Source organism: Harmonia axyridis, chromosome 5 (genome assembly GCF_914767665.1).
Source record: "Harmonia axyridis chromosome 5, icHarAxyr1.1, whole genome shotgun sequence".
NCBI lineage: Eukaryota > Metazoa > Arthropoda > Insecta > Coleoptera > Coccinellidae > Harmonia > Harmonia axyridis.
In genome coordinates, this window is record NC_059505.1 from 21,724,656 (window position 1) to 21,739,554 (window position 14,899).

A 14,899-nucleotide genomic window follows, 5' to 3' on the forward strand; every position below is an offset into this window, starting at 1 on the left:
AGAGTGAAATTATAACACTTATCAATTTTCCCACACCCCTTATCATACTTATAACTATTGTTGTATATTGGGAATTAAAATTGTTGATATATATATATATATATATATATCTTCCCCCATTGACAACAGAAATTCTTCTTGGCCTTCCGGCCCGAATAATCACAATTGAACTACCACGCTAGTGTGAATCAAAAAAAAAAAAGATATATATATATATATATATGTGTGGCCGACCCACAACTCGAGGGCACGAGCCGTCACTGGAGCGTATGCTACGGAGCGGTCGCCATTTTCGGTAGCGAATTTATTTTAAGCTCCTTTTTGGTAACGTGTTGAGTTAGTGACAAGTGACATTTGTTTTGGGACGAAATTTGAATTTCAAACATAGCAAAGATGGAAACTTTTAGATATTCTTTTAATAATATTACTTATGGTGTGACAGAAACTCCACAAATTCATCAGAGACTACAAAATGGTAAGTAAATGTTATAGGTTAATGTTTCTGTTGATTGAAATAAAAATTTTCTGTTCGTAATGATATCCTAATCGGAACGCATTTTTTTTTATTTTCGTACTAAGAAAAAAATTACTTTTTCCAGATATTGTTTTCTGCCAGAAATACTTTGAGGGTAACGCTTCAAAATCGGACCATTCATTATCATCCTCAGAGTGGCCTGATTCACCCTGCATTTCAAAAGAATCAAATTCTAGAAAAAGACCTCGATCTGAAAGTAATGATACGTCAGAAGAGAAAGAGAAAAAAAGACGCGAAATAAATCATTATATGATCATAGAAAAAAAATGGTTGAAATTGAAGAGAGGCGATTGGACCTCCTTTCCCAAATATCAAAGGATTTGAAGGAACAGACTAGGTTGATGGCTGAAAAGAATAGGTTGACGGCAGAAAGGAATGATATATTAAGGAAATTGTTACCTAACAACTCAAAAGAAAAGAACTAATATAAAAATCAACTCGCAAATTAATTTTATATGGACCACTTGAATTTGCTGTGATAATACGGGAAAGATCCTACAATTGCATAAATAAGATTTCATTTATTGTTGAATTTGAATGAATAAATAAATATTGTTTGTTTTACACTAGTTATGAGTGTATTAGCTAAAAGCCCCTGTGCCAGTTTTGTAGTATGAAATAAATGATTTGAAAAAAAAATTATATTTTTCCTTGATTACTTTTGGTTCAATACAATAAATATATTTGTACCTAAAAACTTAGAACAGGGATTCTACTCATGAGAAAGCCCAAAGCGGTCACCACTTGCTAAATAGCATTCCTGCTTTGCGATCATCTAAAGTGTGAATAACATTTTTTTTTCTAAAGGAATTTTATGTGGACCGCTCGAATTTGCAGCGATAATATGTAGTATAGGATCCCGATATAGAACGACCTTCACCGAGATGCTTATTTGATAAAACGTATTTTATATTTAATTTAACATGTCAATGAATATATCACATATGGGTTGCCTAACAAATTTTAGTCCAGAGTAGGTTTAATTAATAATTAAAAAAAAATTTTTTTTTCGAACATTTCACCGGTTTGCTTATTAGATAAATTCTATACCAATCGAAAGTATGAAGCCCATAGAATGTGCAAACGTTAGGTTGCCTATTTTTTTTCGGTCACAACTCTCGGTTGCCAGGTATAAACAGTTCAATCTATACTAGCATTTTGCAACGGTCTGACTATTTAATCAAAATCAATATGATTAAAGATTATTTTATTATGAACACGGTGGTATAGGGTTGCCTGCGAAAAATCAGTCCAGAATCCCGGTTGTCGAATTTTAAAAAGTTAAATATTGCTGCGAGTGAGGACACAGCATAGCAACTGTTTGAAGTCCGTCCAGTGAAAGAAAGAGAGTGCATTATTTTGGAGCAGACAATTATCAAAATAGATGAATAGTTATTTAATTTTTTTTTAATCAATTAATTATTTATGTGTGTATATTTTTTATGTGACACTAAATGAAAAGGATAGCGATGGACTCGTGTATGCGTGCATCATTTTGGAGTAGATAATTTTTGAAATAGAGGAATAGTCAATTAATTATTTATGTGTGTATATTTTTTATGTGACACTAAAGAATCTTTACTAAAAAAGAAGGTTATAGTAATACATATATAATACTAATCTTGCAAATTTCATCTTTATTATTAGACGACAAAATGAAAAACAACAATTAAAAAAATACTTCTGTTTTTCATGAAAAATTATGAATACAAAAATTTTTTGAAATTATTCAGGTTCCGAGTCATCGGACATATAACTATGATCTCCAACTTCTGAATCTTTTTCGTCATCATCACTCTCCGTTTCAGTTCTTTCGACAATGTCTTCTATCTTCAAAGGTGTATGATCCCCAATGAATCCTACTGGTTTAAAATATTCATCTAAGAACCAACCGCAGTTCTCAGGCTGAAGTATCACGCATATTGGATCCGTTGCATTAAGCCACATGGAATTTACAAAAATAGTTCGTGAAATTTTTCGAATTAATGATATCCAGCATGGTGGAATGGAGTTGGAGTCGAAGCCTTTTATTTTTTCTAAGAAGTGCTCACTGTCTTCTTTGGCAGAATAATTTTTCATAAAAATGCGATATCTCATGCGAAAATAAAACAATATTTTATTTCAAAATTTGAACGACAAAAAAAAAGGAGAAAAAAAACCGAACAGAAACAAATAGGATCAAAATAGCAAATATAAACAAACAAATTTATATATTTAAATAAACAAAAGGATATAAATATTATGACTTTTGCCTATACGCGTAGGATTTCTCCTCGCCGTCGGCTTCTCACTCCTCGCTAAGAGGAACATTCACTCAATCCCAGATATATAAAATATCAGAAGGGCAGAGCTCGGTCGTGTCCGGTCGTTGTGGTCCCCCTGGTTCTCGTCGAACTTCTGGTCCTCTCACACGTGATCCTTGGACCTGTCCTTCGCTTCCTAGGAATTTTCTCACCGTCCTTGCAGTACCTAAAAGAACAGCTTTTTGCATTATATTACATACATACTCACTAAGACCTAGTTGCTTGATATTTCTCTTGAGATTTTTGGGTACTATTCCTGTTGTTGAGATGATAATTGGAATAGTTCTCGTTGATATCATTCCCCACTGGCGCTTTATCTGAAATTCGAGGTCCCTATATTTTGAAATTTTTTCGACCTCTTTTTGACGCATGTTGTTGTTATTAGGTATTGCTACGTCGATGAGTATTGCTGCCTTTTGTTGTTTATCAACTAGCAATATATCTGGCCTGTTGTGAGGGACTGTTTTATCAGTCAAAACTGTACGATCCCAGTACAGTTTATAGCGTTCGTTTTCCAGGATGGTTTCCGGTCGGTACTTGTAGTATGGCACTTTTTCAGAATTAATAAGTGTTAATTTAGTTGCCATTTCTTGGTGTAGTATCTTTCCTACTGCATCGTGTCTCTCTTTATATTCATTTCCTGCAAACATTTGACATCCTCCCGTGATATGTTGGATTGTCTCGTTCGTTGGACAACCATAACGGCATCGATCGTCAGTAATAGTTCGATCCTTTATGATATGTTTGCAGTAATTTTTTGTTGAGATCACTTGATCTTGGATGGCTAAAAGAAATCCTTCCGTTTCTGGATACATCGCACCTGATGTGAGCCAATAGTTCGACGCTTCAATGTCGACATGATCCTGGTTCACCTCGTTGAAATGTCGTCCATGTAGGGGCTTTTCTCTCCATCTTTGCAGTTTTTCTTGGATTGTCTGGTGGTTGTATGACAATTGCTCCTTGTGCAGTTGCAAAGGTGTTGATTCGTCTGCTTCACACAGTACTTTGTAGATCTCTGACGTGCCTGATTTATCCGACTTTTTTTCGTTTATAGCTCTCATTGTATCTTCTCAGTCGTTCAGAGTATACACTTAATTTTTGTTTGAGTGTATCTAGAGTTTCTTGAGCACTTTCATTGTTGGCGTCGTAATTTGCATGTCGCCTATGGCGATCCATAATTGCATCCACTATTTTCTGTAGTTTTCTCGACGGAGAACCTTTTTCAAATTGTGTTAACCGTCCTATATCTTGTCGGAGGCTATGTACTTTTGCTTCTAGCCTATTTTGCCAATGTGGTTTGTTATGCTGTTTTTTCTGTGCTGGTTGCTCACTTCTAGGTTTTGGCTTCACACCGAGCACTGCTGATATTGTAGAGGCTGCACAGTAGGTAATAAGATGCAATGACTCTAGGTTTTGGTCATTCGAAAAAAACGGTGGAATTATCTCTTTGTTCATTATGTGCAGAATATGTGAGAGTTTTTTCGATGTCTTCAGTCTAGGAAGAATTGGTCGTTTAAGAGGATCAGTACCCTCGAATTCTATAAAATATCTATTCATTGTAACAGATAATTGCTCTAATAGATCTCTTCGACTTTCTTCTCGGTTTTCCATAGTCGCAGTTTGTATATTCCGCCATTGCTCATCTCTTGCTAGTGCCAAATCTCCGCTGTTTTGTTCCTCAGTATTAATTTGTGCATTGATGTTGTGTTGGTTTTCAGCACAATCGTAGTTTTCTTCAATTGTCACTTCGTTGTTAGTGGGGTTCCTATTCTGTAGCCTCAGTTGGACTTCATTTTTTATTGTGTTAAGTCTCTCATCGGGTACAAGTTTATTTCTCAATATAACCCGGTATTGGTCGGCTACTCTTTGTTCAGAAACTTGAAGTTCGGGATAGTTTCTGTGGAATTCTGCAAACAGCTTTTGCCGGTAGCCTATTTTATCCTCTTCCATATTAGTTACTTCATAGTATATGCGCATGATCGTTTCATTTATCGAACTTGTCCATTTCATGCGTCTTCTTGGTAGACCTGCTTGGGTGAGTGCTGGTTGGGGATCCTGCACAGCACCTTCAGCAGTCGGAGAAACTCGTGTTATTCTTCTCCTAGAATGTTGAGATTGTGGAGGCGTAGCATTTTGATCGATAGACGCCCGTCTCCTTAGCACTCTGTCACCGACGTCCCGCATACTGTCATGTCCAGCGCCGGCTCCAGACACGCCCTGACGAACCTCAGGCAGCGGCTCTATATTTCGATTCCTTAAATTCACCATCATTCATGGGTTCCTCCGTGTCGTGGGGGAGACGGCCTTTGATCGCTTTTTACGATCCGCAGAGCTACGGTGGGAGAATTCTTGAGCTGCTTTCCACACGGCTTCGTCCGTTACCCTGGACAGGGACCCTTCGACAGGTTACAGCTTCCCGGGTCAGGGAGCTCCTGGAATCTGCGGTGGGCAGGAGTCGATTCAACTCTCCTGATAGGTGAATCGCTAGGGATTTCCTACCGCTACCCATGATTTATTATTATTATTATTATTATTATTAAACAAATAGAAATAAAAACTAAAATCTTTCAGATAAAAATAACATTAAATGAAGAAATGAATTACTACAGTTGAACATAAAAAAAATTATTGAAAAATCAGTATCAATCTGCAGTCGAATCATCGTCTTTAACATCCATACATAAATTTTCACTATCCATCGAATCGAGCATATTTTTTGTAGGTTGAAAACGACAACAATCACCTATCTTTTTAAGTCCTTCTTTAGCATGTTATAATAATGCTATATTTTTATTTAGAAATCTGTTTCTATTTTTTGTTTTGATGCGGTTAATAGCCGAAAATATTCTCTTGCATTTGGCATTCGAAATCTGAAATATGCAGCCACCCAAATTTGTCGATGAAATTCCAGTTAGACATATTTTTTTCCACTGAATAGAATACCAAATGTGAGATAATGGTATATTTTCAACGGAAGTTTACACACCACCTGTTTTCAATGAGGCACCCTTCGGATATTCCATCATTCTTCGTATTTATTCTCAGCCGACAGAAGTTTTATGATTTTATTATGTTTAAGTAGGTACGTTCTTCTAGAAACACGTAGAACGTAGAACCTCAATGAGAATGAACAATGAATTGATTCATAGATACAGTCTAAACATCCGAATTTCCATATTCCCAATCGCCTCCGTTATATTTTTAAGACTACCAAAATCTACTGAAATCTACCAAAGGATTTCTTCCTACTAAAAACTCCATGAAAATGCGAAAAATCTACTAAAAAAGTAGATTTCTACTAAATCTGGTCACACTGTATACGAGTCTATCGCTATCCTTTTCATTTCCAAAAACAAATAGCATGCGCACTCTCTTTCTTTCACTGGACAGACTTCAAACAGCTGCTATGCTGTGTCCTCACTTGCAATAATATTTAACTTTTTGAAATTCGACAACCGGGATTCTGGACTGATTTTTCGTAGGCAACCCTATACCACCGTGTTCATAATAAAATAATCTTTGATCATATTGATTTTGATTAAATAGTCAGACCGTTGCAAAATGCTAGTATAGATTGACCTGTTTATACCTGGCAACCGAGAGTTGTGACCGAAAAAAAATAGGCAACCTAACGTTTGCACATTCTATGGGCTTCATACTCTCGATTGGTATAGAATTTATCTAATAAGCAAACCGGTGAAATGTTCGAAAAAAAAAAATTTTTTTATTATTAATTAAACCTACTCTGGACTAAAATTTGTTAGGCAACCCATATGTGATATATTCATTGACATGTTAAATTAAATATAAAATACGTTTTATCAAATAAGCATCTCGGTGAAGGTCGTTCTATATCGGGATCTTAGACTAATTGGAAAGATCCTAAAATAGCAAAAATTAGAAGATTTCATTTATATATAGAATTGTTGCTTTATTTTTTCTCGAAACTGAATTATTGTTGTTTAAAAATTTTTATGTACACTCAGTCTCAGAGAGGAATGAATGAATAAATAAATATATATATATATATATATATATATATATATATATATATATATATATATATATATACATATAAAGTACATACATCAAAAGCTGTTCGAGATATTGTGAAATGTTCTTTGAATAGATCTCCCATGTCAAGAGGAATTGTATTTTCATAAAAATTTTCATTTTTTGGAATAAATGCTCTATTTTAACTTTCCAAATTAGGCAAAGGCTCAGCCAACTCTAGAACAGGTCCAATTATTGTATTGATTATATCTATTTCTTCGTCGTCATCAAAAATGAATGAAATAACTCTCAAATCCATGATCAATGTTTGGAAGGTGTTGCCTTATCTATGGGTGTTGCAATAAAAGAGTAATAGTATCGAAGGCGAAAGCAAACTTAGAAATGAAAATCTATAATATAACAGAAAGTTATTTTTAATCATAGACCTAATATCCATGGACGTCGCGTTAGAGAGAGAAGTCGGGAGAACGAATAAGATGGAACATCGGAGGGCAGTCTGTCAACTCTCTTGATTTATTGCCCTAGAGAAAGAGAACAATATACATCTCTTTCAACTCGAAGAGTTGAACGTTAAATCGTTATTCCAAATTTGAATTTCGATAATCATGGATGAATGAATGTTCTCTTTTATCTAATGAAAATTTTCTGTAGCATAATCCTTTTCGAAATAAAAATATTATTCCGAATTTGCTTCTATTTAGTCTCATGAAAAATATTGAGAATTTTTCTACCTGAAGTAAAAGAAATATTACCAATTCAAAAGATGATTGAATCGAATATTACTTAAAACATTGAACTCACATTCAGAAAATCGCTAATTTTTCTCTCATTCTGAATTGAACACATAGTTAATCTGATTGATTCGATTTGTAAAAGTGTTGAACATTCTTGAAATCTTTATCGGATTTCAATAAGTTCATGAAACTTATTGAAAGGCCGATTTCATCTTGAAAATTAATCGAAAGCTCATGTTTTTCTAGAATCCATCTGCTATTGCGAAATTCAAAGCACCAAAAGAACTAATTTTCAAATAAAATGCCTCACACTCGTGCAGCCTTCAATTGTACAGCGAGATTAGAAAAAAGCCAAAAGTTGAAATTTCATTCGTAAGAATTTATTTCTTTTAATACCCTCTGAATTCATACATAAAGGAAATATCAGTTCACAGTTTTCCAAAGGATGACAAATTAAGGGAACAGTGGATGAAAGCTGAAGAAGAATTGATTTCAACCCTTTTTCCTTGTTGAAAATATGCAGCAACCGTTTTCATCAACATGATTTATTAATATTCATGGTACAAAAACTCTGAAAAAAGATGTTATTCCTTCAATTTTCAGTTTCTCCAATTATATGCCTGAGAGATTAAATTATGGAGATAAATGTCTTGAAGATAATATAGAAGGTACATTAATATTTTATTTTTTAAGGATGTGAAATATCTATTTATTTTCCGTCCCTAATTTTATTCATTCATATAAATAATTATTGCAAAAGAAATTGAACAGGACCAGCCAGAGACAAAACAGCAAGAGATGGGGCAACCAGAGACGGTAAAACTGTTTATAATATCAAAATCCTCTGCTGCTGCCATGGAAGATTTTTCCTCCAGATTGAATACTAATATTAGAAATTAGAAACCTGGGAATGAGGATTTCCAAGAATGGAACACTAGACGAAGTAATATCTGAGAGAAACATCCAAAGAAAACCAATAATCTCAATGTTAAATAGGATATTATCGATTAAAAACATAAATGTGAATAATAAGAAAATAATTCACTCAATAGTTAGGACATAATAACATACAGCTCTGAAGTGTACAGCAGCTGGAAAATCTGAAAGAGACATGATACCAAATGATACAATAAGACATAGAATGGAAATAAGACATGATATTATTGATCTTAAGAACACAACAGTTGGTTTGGTACAGACAAGTCCATAAATACTTGTGATACTAGGTGTGATTTAAACAAGAATAATGTAAGTTTGAATTCAAGAAAAACCAAATTTAAAGCTCAAATAGTTTGAAATGTTCAGTTTTTTAGATTGCCATACTAAATGAGGAACATATTCTGTGCCGTGGCTTAAAAATTCATCTTTAGAGAAGCTCATTCACTGAAAGGCTGAAAATGGGTATCTTGAATTGTTATTTAGTTGAAAATTACTTTTAACGTATGAGAACAACAACTTATAATGTTATGATATGTATTTTTCAGGAAAAATGAATGTATCATAACTGATCCTTGGAGAGATAAGGAGAAGAAGATCCATAAATTTCAAGATTTGGAGGAGTTTAGAACTAAGAAGAGGTAGAGCTCAATCCTGAAATTTTCCAATATCCTGGATATTAAATGATTGGAAGAGTGAATATCCTCCTTAGTGGAGAGTGAAAAATCCGACTCGAAGATGTTCTTCCACATGCGCTGATAGGCTAAGTCGGACCATTTTTTTAAATCATTTATTGTAATAATGTATACTTAATGAATACAATTCTTCATAGACTTTTTTTTTTTTCATTGCCTGTATTATTTGGAAACAATTTTCTGAAAGATTTTACTATTATCAAATTGATAAGTGACTTGAACTAAACTAGTTGGAAGTAATACAAAATTGAAGAATGAAATGTAATACACATAACTGATTCTATTCAAACGATAAAATTGTTTGTAAAAATGATTTTTCATTCTACCATCAATAATATTTGTACTTAGAATTTTGGTTGTCGAAAGCCAAAGTAATAAAATAGAACAACACAAATAGGTGATTACTAAGCAGTATACTTTCATTTTGAATCTTTAAATGGTTATATTTAAGAATTAGTCTATATTGAATTGATTATTCCAACCAAACATTTGAAAGAATGATCATCTTCACTCAATAATAACATAATATAACGATTTTCACTTGATAAAAATATATGAAAATTATTCTCATTTTGAGTTGCGATATAATAAAAATATATTTTTTCTACTATCTTAATAGAAAACTTCATTCTCGCCCCTAAAGAAGGAAGGAAAAATGTTTTCCTCCCGGCAGGAGTAGAAGTACCATTTTCCTCCCTGACTGATAAAAATGACGACCTTAAAAGTAGTAGAAAAGACTATATACATACCTAAGGAAAAAATGCTTTCCTTTCTTGGTGTATAAATAATAAAAATATTATTTATTATAGCTTTTTCCATAAATTCTCAAACAAAAATTAAACTTTTGATAGTCGAAAATAGATTAATATAAGAAAGATTTCAAGCAATTCTAACCCTCGTTTACATTGCTAGAATTCCAATATATCAAAATAACAATGAGTTTCATTCAGAATAAAAGAAAAATTCAAGATTTTCCAAACGTAAGTCCAATGTTTTGGTCATATGATTTTGACATTGACTCATCTAGCTGCATCTCTCTCTTTCATATTCAGCCTGACGCGAACTCTTCGTGAAAGTCTCGTTAGGGCCTGTCCATGTTATATTAGGTCTATGGAACCTGGAACCACAGAACTGACAGTCAAAAAAAGGAGCAACCCGTCCAGCAGAGAAAATCAACGTTACCAAACTGATACCTATCAGTAGCGGAGCTACTTACGCTACCGATCTTTCTGCTGAAAGCGCCCAATGAATTCTTAGGTTTAGTTCATGGTTCTTAGTCCTTAGTTTTTAGGTACGGTGCATAAATCCACCATAACTTGATCTAATGAATTTTATTACTCAATTTTCGTGTATGTATAAAATAAATGGTTCAAATTCAAGAAGTTTTTATTGGGACATTAGATAACTTCATTTCGCACAGATACGAACTATAATATTTACGCATCAGTTGTTGATGGTATCCTAATTACAACCACCACAAGGGGCACCACAAGGGACATTCGAAAAGTACATTGGCTGTACGACAGGCGCATATACACATGGTTGAGGACAAAAGTGGTTCAGCGGGGCTGGAGGTACAGGATATATCGAAATAGGAAGTGTAGGAGAACAGCAAGGATCACAACATGAACTGCAACAGGAATCACACATTTTTATCGTGTTTTTATATTCACTTGAAATTTTGATTACTTCTCCAAATTATTCAGTTCGTTTATATTGCTAGGTGACCTTTTTAAAATTTTGTTTTCAGCGATTCCTTGATTTATGATATGCATAAAATTCGTTGTTTCAATTGAACTAATAATCGATTCCCAATAGGAATTGATAATCGATAGGCATCTGAGATTAAGAATGCAGCGACAAGGTGAGCAAACGTAGAACTATAAATGTTGCCATTGGAGTGTTTGGTTGTATTAGTTGTGTGTGTATTTGCGTTATTAAAATTTGATTTTACAATAAATATAAAAACTTTTTAGACTTCTATAGTGAACAAGTGTGTTACTGTGTATATTTTATTTTCATTTTAGGTAAAGGCGGTAGATATCATCATTTGTTTCAGTTCAGTCTAGTGATATTGAAAGTTATGCAAGGATGGAAGACTTCGAAAAATGACGAATAACAATCGTGTGCATATAATATGTGAACGATTCAATCAACACTATTATACTACAGGATTCTAATAGTTCCTTTTTTAGGTCTAAATGGCAAGACTGAGTAGAATACTTGGGGTATCTTAAAGGTACAAACACTTCTAGAAGTGTTTATGAAGGTGAAGAAATTTTGAATGCTGGTCACATAATAAAAATGTTACATGTTATTTGCATGACTAATAAACTTTAGTTGAATGGTTGAATTGATCATTTCACATTACCCTTCAATTATACAGTCCGAACAAAATATTACAAATGCTAATGTATTGAATATTTTTGGGAATACTACAGAAAGTCCCATATCCATTTTTATTTATTTATTAAGAGATAAATGTTTCTAAAAATAAATTTATATAACTAGGTAACTTGAAACTACTCATATCGATACCTATTTATCGAATTAAATTATTGCTTGACTAATGAATCATCAAAAATAATGAGAATTCAATTGAAAATATTTCACTTATGAAATGTATTTATTTTGAAAATATATTCGGCATATTATACGACTATTTTAAAATAATTAAAATGTGGTAGAGAAGTGTGCCCTGAAAAAAAATATATAAAATTTCAGAGTACATGTCGAAATATTTCTGAGGAATTTTTCCAATATTGTGTAAAGGTACCTTAGATTTGAAGACAATGTATCTTTGGCACAATTCTTGTGAAATGCCAAATAAAACAGATAATGTCACATATGAAAGATCACATTTCAATTTTGTTAAAACTAAAACAATACACTGCTTGATTGCTAAACGATCTGATCTTTGATCACTGTAAATAGATTGTACTGCTTCTACTATTGTATCTTATAGTTTCATATTATTGAGACCAGTAAAACTGTTCAGAGCACTATCTGTTGTTCTCAGATCACACAAAGAAGATACTTCAGGAGTATTCACTTGCACTTCGAAATCCTTGAAAGTTTTAGGCCCATTATAATCAGGCTGACCCGGAAGAAGCTGTAATAGACCTTGTGCAGCTTCGATTTCATCTTGGGAAGTAGATTGTAGAGCAGGTTCGATTTCTTCACAAGAGCATTCTTCAGCAATAAGTTTTCTTTGTTGATATTTCTTTGATTCAATCTTTCAGATCTACTACTAGAACATTCAGGTTCTTCCTTTGTGGTAGTGGATCCAACAGGAAGATTTCTGGAAGGCACAGCAGACTTTTTCAAACATTCTTTCTGTGTAGAACTGGAATCTGTGAACGATTATTATTATTATCCCCATGAATATAATCTAAAATTTCATGTGCTATCAGTGCTTACCTCGATAAAAATAATCATCATCGATAAAGTGCAGGGAACATACTTTCATATTTCTTGTCACTGGTTTATCGATTTTTAGTTTCAGTTGCCAAGCTTTTTGTCGATCCATCAGCACTTTACTCCCCAATTTCCCTTCCACCCAAACACGATATTTATTACCAGTTTGAGGGAAAGCATGGAACGTGATATTTGATATTTGGGTAAATGTTTACTATAATAATTAATTTTAATAATGATTCAAAAGTGATGAAATTTTGCTTACTTACTAATTTTGGGTATTAGATCACGAATCCGGTGACATAAATTCCTCAATCCTGCTAGTTTTTTTTTAAAAAATTTGTAAAATTGGCTTGATGAAGGTGAGGTTATCCACATTAATAGCTAGTTTTCTTGTATTTTATCAACTGATTCTCGTTAGAAATGATTAATTAATCATATTTCAAGCTTTTCCCAAAAAAAAAATGGCTTTTTTTTGTCAAAAACTACTATTTTATTCATTGTTTACATCTGGTGGCGGCCATTATGTTCAATACGTAACGTCTGTCAAATGCTAAATAATCTGCAACGTTGCCAGTATGCCCAGATCTTCTTGATGGGATCGGATTTGTAGTTGAATGAGATTATGAAATATTAACAGGGATCGAATTTTCGCGGCCCTTTTGGTATTGAAAAATTGGCAAGTGCATTATATGTGAAGATCTTTGTTAATTGGTTTCAACTATCTATGGTTTTCATTGAACAAGTATTCCCGCTCTTTTCAACAAGTATTCCCGCTCTTTTCAACAAGTATTCCCGCTCTTTTGATCAAATCAGTCTATAGCTGATAACCGTATAGTGATTAGTGAACAGTTTGTTTCCGAACTATTAAAGCGAAGTGCTAGTGTGAACTGTGAAGTGTTTTTTGATTAATTACAGTGAGGGTAATAATACAGTAAGTAAGATGGATACAGATATGTGTGCCGGATGTAAGTATTCTCTTAAAAAATTTTTATCTATGTGTGAAAATGATGATCGATTGAAAGAGTTTTTGAAAGTTCACGGTGTGATTGATTGTGCAGATGTAATAATTTGTCCAAAATGCAACAAACCGTGCAAATTTTTTGAACGACACAACAAGTACGTTTGTAATACTACAACAGTTGTAGTAAATGCTAGAAATAGAAGAGTTCGCCAGAGATGTGGCTTCATTCAGACATCAAGAAAAAACACTTTTTTCTCGGGAAGTAAGAAGTCTGTCCAGGAAATATGCCAGTTTGTCGCATTTTGGCTGGTTGGTTTCAAGCAAGAACAACTTGAACTCGAAATGGAATGGAGCAGAAGGACAGTTGTAGACTGGGTTAGTTTTTGCAGAGAAGTTTGTTTTATAATTGTACGCGATCATACTGAACCTTTAGGGGGACCGGGCAAAATTGTGGAAATAGATGAAGCGAAATTTGGTCGGAGAAAATATAATCGAGGTAGAATTATAGAGGGGCAGTGGATTTTTGGGGGAATCGAACGAGAATCCAAGAAAGTATTCATGGTTCCAGTTGCCGATAGGAGTCAGGATACTTTGTTGGAAATAATCAAGGAGTGGATTCTTCCAGAAACCACTGTTATGTCCGATTGTTGGAGATCCTATGATTGTTTGGAAAATGAGGGTTTCCAACATCTGAAGGTTAACCACTCGTTAAACTTTGTGGACCCTGACACTGGAGCTCATACCCAGAATGTTGAGAGGCTTTGGAGGGATATCAGGTTTGATATTCCTAGATTTGGAAGGCGCTCGGACAATTTTGTTTATTACTTGGCCGAGCATTATTTTCATCGGAAATTTCCTAAATTCACCGATAGGTTCCATGAATTCTTTAAATATATTTCTGAAGTATATCCCCCCACAGACACTCAATATGAAGGGGAGGGTACCAGTAGTTAGTTTTATTTTGATTATATATTTCCATCTAAAGATTAGCTTCATCAACGTATATTTCACTTCTATATTTCACTGTAATTTACTATTTTTCACTTTATTTTACTATATTCTACTTCTATCCATGTTGTTCTTGCTCGTTCCAAATTTTTCCTATTTTTTTTCCAAAACCCAAGTTTTCCTCATTTCCATTATCCTTTCCTGGCAAAGGTGGCTTACATCTCCTCGTGGTCTTTGCTGGATAGCTTTTCCAAACATTTCATAGTAGGAATATGTTGGAACAAGTTAACAAAGATGGGCCAAAATACTTATTTTCGCAATAAATAAACCTTAAAATCAGTTCGTAATAGGTA

The 14,899-nt window shown here is 33.6% G+C and overlaps 1 long non-coding RNA gene across 6 annotated transcripts; it reads left to right on the plus strand.

Annotated features, from left to right (window-relative positions):
* Nucleotides 1-7,643: 7,643 nt before the first annotated feature.
* Nucleotides 7,644-11,286, plus strand: LOC123681088. 6 transcript variants are annotated; one of them, XR_006747606.1, is made up of 5 exons: nucleotides 7,644-7,958; nucleotides 8,014-8,254; nucleotides 8,347-8,834; nucleotides 8,892-8,987; nucleotides 9,071-10,848. It is a non-coding gene; the product is annotated as an uncharacterized LOC123681088 (long non-coding RNA). The 6 variants fall into 6 exon arrangements; XR_006747608.1 differs by having other exon boundaries at nucleotides 8,358-8,834; XR_006747607.1 differs by adding an exon at nucleotides 11,245-11,286 and having other exon boundaries at nucleotides 7,658-7,958; nucleotides 8,014-8,834; nucleotides 9,071-11,081.
* Nucleotides 11,287-14,899: the final 3,613 nt, after the last annotated feature.